Raw genomic sequence first — 8,973 nt, forward strand, 5'->3', positions numbered from 1 at the left:
CATCCCTGGTCAGGACTGGATCCCAGATTCCACATGGAACAATTAAAGATTCCATATGCTGCAGCTGAAAGATCCTACATGCCACAATGAAGATTGAAGATTCTGCAACTAAGACTCAGTGCAACCTAATAAATAGATATTTGCTTAAAATTGACTAACAAAGCAAAGATATAAATAAATCTTTATTTATTATAAAGATAATAAATTCTAGAAGAATGATCCAGTAGATTCATATTGGAGGGTCTCCTCAATCACCAGGTGTTTAACAGTAATTGTGGGCTCGAGACACATCTCAGGATCAAAGGCAAGACTCTCCTTTTGCCACTGATTCTTATCTTCCTTATATCTGCAAAGGGCATGATGACTGTCCTGTGAGCATTAAGGGAAATCATGGACATGGAATGATGGAAATGATGGAACAGGCTTTTAAAACTGTAAAGTGCTTACAGTGGTAGGTGTCAAATGAAGCCACCTATGTTTAAGAAATATGGAACTAAGCTGCTGACAGCACAGAGGAATGGAATCAAATAAGGTCTGCACAAAAGTTGTCAGGCTTCACGCAGGGAGTAGACCTGAACTGGGTAGGGTGTGGGTAGATGAAGCAAAGGAGCAAATGGTCATTGCAAGCTAAGAGGTCAGCATGGGTTGAGTGAACCAGCATACCATTAAGAAGGGGTGAATTCATAGTGAGGAAGATTAGGAAGTAAAATCACATGAGGATGGGGGAGGATATCATAAGGATAGTTTAAATGATAATTAGAGAGCTCTAATACTTTATGTACACCGTGAACTTACTTTTGTCTTAAACTTTTGTTAATGCACTTTCAGAATCAGGCATTGTTGAGCACCTCATGGGGCCAGATAGCTTGCTAGGAACCAAGGATACAGAGGTGAGGCCCTCAAGACTTGGGTGGAGTTTGCCAGATCCAAAGTCTTGTACTTGAGCATGTTTAGCATTGCACCATAGACTCAGGATTCTGAAGGTGATCTGGGTGTTCTCATCACTCAGTGCAAAGCCTGTCGTGTGGCAAGAGCTTAACAAATGTTGAAATGAATAAAGATCATTTCTCTTGTTATTTTTATATAGCTATAATTGTGGTATACACAATTTTGTATCCTTATTTTTTTCACTGAACATTGCATAATTTCCCCATTTTTATTATGAAAGCTTTATTTTCTTCCAGGTTTTTGTTTTTTTTTTTAATTTCAAACTTACAGAATAATTCAAAGAAAGTACAGGGGAAATCTGTATACCCTTCACCTAGATTCACTACTTTTTAACATTTTGCCACATTTGTTCTATCCCTTCAGCCTTTTCCCCCCCCTTAATGATTTGATGCAAGTTTCAGTTGTCATGATGCTTCAGCTCTAAATACTTTAGCAGCCATTCCCTAAGAATAAGGAATTCTTCTATGGGGCCACAAACCATTATCATTAATAGCATTGTCTGTTATACAGTCCATATTAATTTTTTTCCATCCCTCCCCGCCAAATGTCATTTACTTGGGTTTCCCAGGTGGCTCAGTGGTAAAGAATCAGTCTGTCATTGCAGGAGATGCAGAGATGTGGGTTTGATTCCTGGGTCAGGAAGATCCTCTGGATGAGGATAGGGCAAGCACTCCAGCACTGTTGCCTGGAGATTCCCATGGACAGAAGAGTCTGGCAGGCTACAGTCTATAGGATCACAAAGAGTCAGACTTGATTGAGCAACTGTGACATACATACTGCTAAGTTGCTTCAGTCATGTCCGACTCTGTGCGACCCCATAGACAGCAGCCTACCAGGCTCCCCCGTCCCTGGGATTCTCCAGGCAAGAACACTGGAGTGGGTTGCCATTTCCTTCTCCAATGCATGAAAGTGAAAAGTGAAAGTGAAGTCGCTCAGTCGTGTCCAACTCTTAGCAACCCACGGACTGCAGCCTACCAGGCTCCTCCACCCATGGGATTTTCCAGGCAAGAGTACTGGAGTGGGGTGCCATTGCCTTCTCCAACACATACATACATATATACATTTGGGATTTTTTCCGTCCTGATTCAGGATTTACCAAGGTTCCCCTGTTGCACTGTTTGCTTCTTTACTCTCTTTAAAATCTTGAAATATTTCCCATTTTTTTTCTTGCTAGTTTGTTTTTCATGACATTGCTCATTTTGAAATGTCCAAGGCAATTGTCATGTAGAATGTTTCACATTTTGGATTTTTCCATAGTTTCCTCATGATTAGATTCAGGCTTGACATTTTTTTTTTAAAAAAGACCACTACATTTGAGATGAAGTGGACTTTCCAGTGTGTTACACTGGCAGGCCAGTCAATAGTGCTCATTGTCCTTTATTGGCAATGTTAGACTTGATCACTTGGTTAAGCTGGAGTCCATCAGATCTCTCCATTTCACAATTTACAGTAAGTTGTGGTGTGATAACCTAAGACTATTAGCTCCCAACATGTTTTACCCAGTGGTCTTAGCTTCCATTGATGATCTATGCTTACATTTGTTATTACACTGGGGATTGCAAAAGGTGACTCTAATTCTGTCATTCTGCATTTGTTATCTGGCATTCTTCTGTAAAGAGAGAGTTTCTTCTCCCCCCACCCCTCCACCCAATCCCTGTGGTCTTAAAAAAATTTTTTTTTTAATTTAATATGTATAATCCATTACCATCATTTTTTTAATGCTCAAAACTGTCCTAAATTGGGCCAGTAAGAGCCCTTTCAAGAGGCTTCTGGATTCTGTTGACTTGGTCTTGCCAGTCTTTAAACACTTACTTGCTTTCTCACAGAAGATATTCCAGACACAACTTGTACTTACCAGTCTGCAATGCTTGTACTTGTAATCAATTTCTTTAAAGGGTTGGAGATGGCAGTTAAAAGTTGACTTTGTACTTTAAAAATGGCTATTTAATATCTCATCAAATGAACATACTTTAGTTTATCACTTTATTTGTTGAGCATTTAGGCTATTTCCATTCTCCTCCCTTCTAAATAACTGTAACAAACATCTTTATGTGGATAAATTTTCCAAGTTTAGGATAATTTCCTTTGGCAAGATTCCCAAAAGTGGAGTTATTGGGGCAAAGAGTGTATATTTTTTTCTGACTCTTGTTACACGTTATCTGTTTGCTCTCACAGAAGGTTTTAAAAGTCAACGACTTTTATGTGTTAAGACCAGTGACTTCTCATTTCTCTTTCTCCTGTCTGCTGACCTCCTCTATGCGTAAAACCCTCTTCTTCCAAACTTTTCTTGAAATGATGCTGCTCTCTTTTCTCTCAAGACAAATCCTCTCTTCCTCCCTTAACTTGGTAAGTTTGCACATGTCCCAAAGCCTAGTCCTTAGTGCTCACTTCCCTTGCTGGGTACTGCATGGGATGTCCTTACTTCTATTTGCTTGCCTTTGAATGCCCAGTCCCATTCTGAACTCTCATTCCTTCTGGTTTTGTCTTCTTCTAAGTCTGGCCCTTGCCTTTGGTCTCCAGCCTTGCCTTGTGTTCATCTCTGTCCACAACCTTGAGAAGACAAACATATCCCAAATATATGACTTCTGTTCTTAGATATTCTGCATGTAGATGGAGCTTCATTTGAGTCATGTTTTCTGGTATAAAAATAACATGGTTCTGTGTTGCAAGAATACAACTTAAAATGCAGCCATACAGCAAACTGGGCCACTTATCTCATTTATGGACTCCATAAGATATCTCTGTTCAAATATTTATGGGGAGGCTGTATTCTTGGAACACAAACATAGTAGGATTCAGTTCTACCTTCACTGAACTTGAATTTTCTAACTTGAGTGGTTTGTGATTTAAGTTGGATTCTGACAATAAGGAAAAAATGGAAGTCCAGTTCAGTTCAGTCGCACAGTCGTGTCTGACTCTGCGACCCCATGGACTGCAGCATGCCAGTCTTCCTTGTCCATCACCAACTCCTGGAGCTTGCTCAAACTCATGTCCATCCAGTCGGTGATGCCATTCAACCCCTCCTCCTCCTGCCTTCAGAGGGTCTCCAAATGAATTCTGACCTTCCAACCTAAAATCAAAAGAGGGCCAATTCCCAGCACAGCCCAGGCTCCCATCCAACCGGTTTTTGGGGGGCAAGGTAATGAATTCTTTTCCCTTATCTTATCAACCCAGAGTTCCACCCTCCCCAACCAGGAGCCTGTGCCTGGGGAGAAAAAGGACTAGATCAGGTGGGTGGAGATTCCCCCTGGGGTATGTATACTCTTCCTGTAGTGGGAGATAGGTTACCATCGCAAATCTAAGACTTGAAGTTTAGTCTGATTTCTGGGGGTGAGAAAGAAGAGAAGATGTCACCTGTACTATGGAAGTAGCAAGCGGGAATATATGTGCATACATGTATCAGATGACCCTAAGTGGTAAAGAACCCGCCTGCCAATGCAGGAGACGTAAGAGAGAAGGTTTCAACCCCTGGGTCCGGAGGATCCCCTGGCGGAGGGCGTGGCAGCTCACTTCAGTATTCTTGTCTGGAGAATCCCGTGAACAGAGGGCTACAGTCCATAGAGTCGCAAAGAGTCGGACACGACTGAGCGACTTAGGACTCAACACGCATACATATACAAATATTTATTTATACAAAGACTGCCACAGAAAAATATATTGGAAGCTGACGATGATTGCTAGATAGGGTGAAGAATGAGAGGGAGACAGTTTTCACTGGGCTTGTGCTTTGTATTCTCCATTTGAAAATGAAGACTTTTTTTTTTTTAATGTATGAAAAGGAAAGAAATCGCGAGGCCATACGGTCGCTGTTTTGTTGGTGTAAAATGATTTTGACACTGATTTTCAATTTTTTTCAGGAGGGAAAGGGTTACAATTTGTTTGCTTTAATGCTGGTATTCAGAGGATTAAATGAGAATTATTGAAGGTGGAGATCGGAGGTGGCTCAGTTTTCGAAGTAGAGAGATGCAGCATTTCGTTTCAAAAAAGTGAGTTATGATTTATATAAAGCGTCGTAGACTAGGGTGGGAAAAAGGAATTTAAAAGTGGAGGTCCCTTGCCGTGCCATTGTTGCCACAATGCCGTGACTCGGATTCGAACCGAGGTTGCTGCGGCCACAACGCAGAGTACTAACCACTATACGATCACGGCGAGCTACCGGAGACCTGTCAGGCGAACTTTCGGATTGTCTTCTTCAACAGTTATAGGCCTTCCCATTCTGCACGTCACCAAAGGGTCCACCTATGGGGCGGGTTCAGGCCTAAGGCCGAATCTGAGAATGCGCAGGCGCATTGCTCTTTTGCCAGTTGCTCCGGTTCTCTCCAGTTTGGGTCCATTAGCTAACCGAGATGGTGATGACGCAGTAGGAAAGAGTGGGTTCCATGTAAGGGAAGTGGGAGTTTAGGGGATACCACTTGGGCATCCAGGGAAGGGACTGGCCGGAACTCAAAATGTTCACAAACTGTGTAACTCGCCTTCCTTGGAGGAATCCCATCTCCTGTGCCCTCGAGACCCTTCCAGCACCGCAGACCGGAAGAGGGGAGCTCCTGAGGGCTTCTCTTTGTTGATTCCCCGAGTGACCGAACGCTGCCTCTGAAGGAAGACACCCCCAGAATTGGACTGGCTACTTAGAAGGGACTCCATGAATGTATCTATCTCAACCTGCTGTTCCCCTCATCTGCAGCACCCCCTTCCTTGCTTTCCTTGCTCCCCCGACGGCATTGACTCGTCCGCTCACCTGTGTTTCCGCCGGATCCGGTGCCATCCTCTGTTGTGTCCCTGAGCGCAGCAGGGAGGGAGCCCGATTTTCCTTCTGGATACATCGGAGCTTTCGTCCGCAAGGCGCCTAGAACCAGGCTGAGTCCACAGTAGGCAGTGCCTTTTTGCTAAACAGAACGTGCCACTGGTTCTAATGAGTGAATCCAGAGGGACCACCCGTCTTTCTCCAGTGTCGTCTGCTCTAATCACTACCCCCCTTCCCCCACTGCAGAGCAGTCGGAAGGATCCTGCTAAACCCGAATGGAATCGCACTCCTCTACCTCTCTTCCCAACACCCCTCGACTGCGGAGCCTTTAACAGTTCATCTTGTGGACTTTCCTCAGTGTCGTTTCCCATTTCTTAGTTACTTGCTTTCAACAGGTCCTTGAGAAGCGCTTAATACTACCTTTCCGACCAGGGCCTGTAAGCGTCGTGGGGATGAGATGAAGAGAAGACCTGCAAAGAGGAATTCTCTTCGTTCCATTTCAAGACCTTAGCTCACGAGATTATCCTGGCTGCTTGCTGCTTGACAAATTCCCTTTCTGCCTGTAAAGAGCTACTTCCAAGGTCACTTCTTCTGCGAAGACTTCTATTACCGGAAGCCCATTTCCAGTGCTGCTATGGAAATTTGTACATATGTTAATTTTAGCACTTTGCCTCTTGAGTGTTCTGTGCTTTGTTTGGGTTGTGCCGGATAACGTGCGTAGCCCAGTGTAAGCGGAAGCCTATATTCTTCCGAAATCCAGTGTAGCCAGACCTGGCGTAAATATCGTTTCTGTCACGAGGGGATTGGGATCCATTTTCGAGAAAATTGTCACAAACTGAAGATTAAAAAAAAAATGGAGGCGAAGGCTAAAATGAAGCCCCCTTGCCGTGCCACTGCTTTCGCACTGCCGTGACTCGGATTCGAACCGAGGTTGCTGCGGCCACAACGCAGAGTACTAACCACTATACGATCACGGCGAGCTACTGGGGACCTGTGTCTTTCGCTTCTCGCCTGAGCTCTTCTCTGTTTAAAGCCCCGCCCCCTGGCTGTGACATTGCTAATTCCCGCCCATCTCAAGCCTCGCCGCTCTGTCCGTGCGCACGCAGGCGCACTGTGTTTCAGCTGTCTGAATATCAGTCCGCACTCGCCCGCGGGACAGATCTTGCGGTTTCACTACCGCGGTGCGAGGTGTCTTGGGGTTATCTTACTCCGCATCTCGAAGAAAGTTGTGCTGTGGGCCCGAACTGATTTTTCTTCTTGTGAGAGTTAAGAGACAGTCCCATTCCCAGCCAGAGCCTGTTCAGACAGCACGAGCGCCAGGGCACAATGGGTGTGAGAGGAGACCCGCGCCGCTATTCGGACGACCCGCTGACGCAGGCCTCACATCCCCTCCAGGCTGCGTGAGAGTCCGGTTCGCAGGCCCGGCGTCCCAAGGGTCCTTTAGTTTGCAAAGTACTTTAACGGTCCAGGCGGACGATCAACAGAGACTTCGGCCCGGGGTCTACGGCGCCTCTACTCCGCTTCAGGCTTTGTGCCAGAACCGGAGGGGCTGATAGTGAGCAACTTGGGCAGGCGAGGGCGGCAGCCATCTAGACGAGGACGACACTGGGTGACGCATTACTCGCGGCGTCCCAGTAGCTCGCCGTGATCGTATAGTGGTTAGTACTCTGCGTTGTGGCCGCAGCAACCTCGGTTCGAATCCGAGTCACGGCATTGTGGCAACAATGGCACGGCAGGGGCGTCTTTTTTAGACTTGGGAAGCAGTATTCTGCGGTTGTTCCCTAACTGCTTCTTGACATTAGGTCAGGGCTGAAATTATATTAATAACTCGGCAAAAAGTGAACCCAGGGGCTTCAGTGAGTCGGCCAACCGTCATCTTCTGTGTTATGAGACTGTTTAATTTTGGGAGGTTGTTCCCTGGGTCGGGAAGATTCCCTGGAGAAGGAAATGGCAACCCACTCCAGTACTCTTGCCTGGAGAATCCCATGGAGGGAGGAGCCTGGTAGGCTACAGTCCGTGGGGTCGCAAAGAGTCGGACACGACTGAGCGACTTCACTTTCACTTTCCGTGTGGTACTCGTTCTCTTTCCTTATTTGCTATCAGTGGTGAAATCATATTTTGGGTTCTCAAAAAAAAAGCAGCATACTTGCTAGTCAATACTTTGGAGTGCAGGGATTATAGAACACTGCAAACTTTTATTAAGAATTAGAGAGTGCAGATTAGACAATACACTGTGACTAGCGAAAAATCTGACCGCTCTGGACGAATTGGTACCGGTAGCCACTATGAGGTTGCGGAAGAGTTTGTGGCCTGCGTCTCCTCAGCCTTCTAGGTGGGAGGGCTTTTTCTCCTTGAGGATTTTTTTTCCTAACCTACCTCAGGTTTAAAGCAAATACTCTTCGTTACTTTGTTTTGTGAGCACTTGTGAGCACTTTATCCAAGTTTCGGAAAGGCAATGGCATCCCACTCCAGTACTCTTGCCTGGAAAATCCCATGGATGGAGGAGCCTGGCAGGCTGCAGTCCATGGGGTCGCTAAGAGTCGGACACGACAGAAGTGACTTAGCAGTATCTAGGTTTAGCAAATTTAAGTCTGTCATTTGGCAACAGGCAAACGGAAGTAAGTTTTGGAGTTTGCTTTCAGGTGGCTGGGTAGTGGCTGTATCACTGTCAAGGAGGGAATGAGATAGGACTCAGTGAACAATGAGTCCCTCCAGCTTCTCCCAGAGGACCTAGGGTGGGGGCGGGGGTGGAGGTAGGGGAGCGGGGCGGGGCCGGGAGGGGGGAGTTCAGGGGTTGTAGGGGAGTGGCAGAGTAAGTCAGGAAGAAGTGGGGTTGTGCTCCCTTTACTGACAATCTGTCTACAAAAGCATACTGAACCCTGTAAAAGCAAGACACTGTGGAGTGCTGTAATTTTCCAGGTCTCCTTACTGCCACTTCCCTAAATTTGATGAATGTAAAGCCACACAACAGGACAACTCAGAGAATGGAATGAGGAAAGATGAGCCTGAGAAACTTGCCCAACTTTGGACACTGATTTAAGTGTTGTCCGTATAGAAAATCAACATCACCAGCAGAAAAAGAACCAGCCAACAGGAATGTGACAACCTCTGTTCCTCTGACCACTTAAATAACTACACAGGTTTTAAAATCTGCAACCTGGAGTAAGGTGTTAGGGTAGGAAGCAATGAAAGGATCCAGCTTTTCCCCAGTGGCCTTCCTTCCAACCCTCTGTTCCTCTCCTGCTGGTGCTTCAGTGCTGCGCAATGAGCTGCTCTCAGAATCT

At 45.7% G+C, this 8,973-nt stretch overlaps 1 long non-coding RNA gene and 3 other non-coding genes across 4 annotated transcripts; 1 reads left to right on the forward strand and 3 right to left on the reverse strand.

Annotated features, from left to right (window-relative positions):
- Window positions 1-2,874: 2,874 nt before the first annotated feature.
- On the reverse strand, window positions 2,875-7,845 carry LOC123464677. The gene is made up of 2 exons (XR_006639726.1): window positions 5,684-7,845; window positions 2,875-4,018 (listed from the first exon to the last, which is right to left on the reverse strand). It is a non-coding gene; the product is annotated as an uncharacterized LOC123464677 (long non-coding RNA).
- On the reverse strand, window positions 5,026-5,097 carry TRNAH-GUG. Its single transcript has one exon. It is a non-coding gene; the product is annotated as a tRNA-His (tRNA).
- Window positions 6,595-6,666, reverse strand: TRNAH-GUG. Its single transcript has one exon. It is a non-coding gene; the product is annotated as a tRNA-His (tRNA).
- On the forward strand, window positions 7,331-7,402 carry TRNAH-GUG. Its single transcript has one exon. It is a non-coding gene; the product is annotated as a tRNA-His (tRNA).
- Window positions 7,846-8,973: the final 1,128 nt, after the last annotated feature.

Source organism: Bubalus bubalis, chromosome 11, assembly GCF_019923935.1.
Source record: "Bubalus bubalis isolate 160015118507 breed Murrah chromosome 11, NDDB_SH_1, whole genome shotgun sequence".
In the NCBI taxonomy this organism is placed as follows: domain Eukaryota; kingdom Metazoa; phylum Chordata; class Mammalia; order Artiodactyla; family Bovidae; genus Bubalus; species Bubalus bubalis.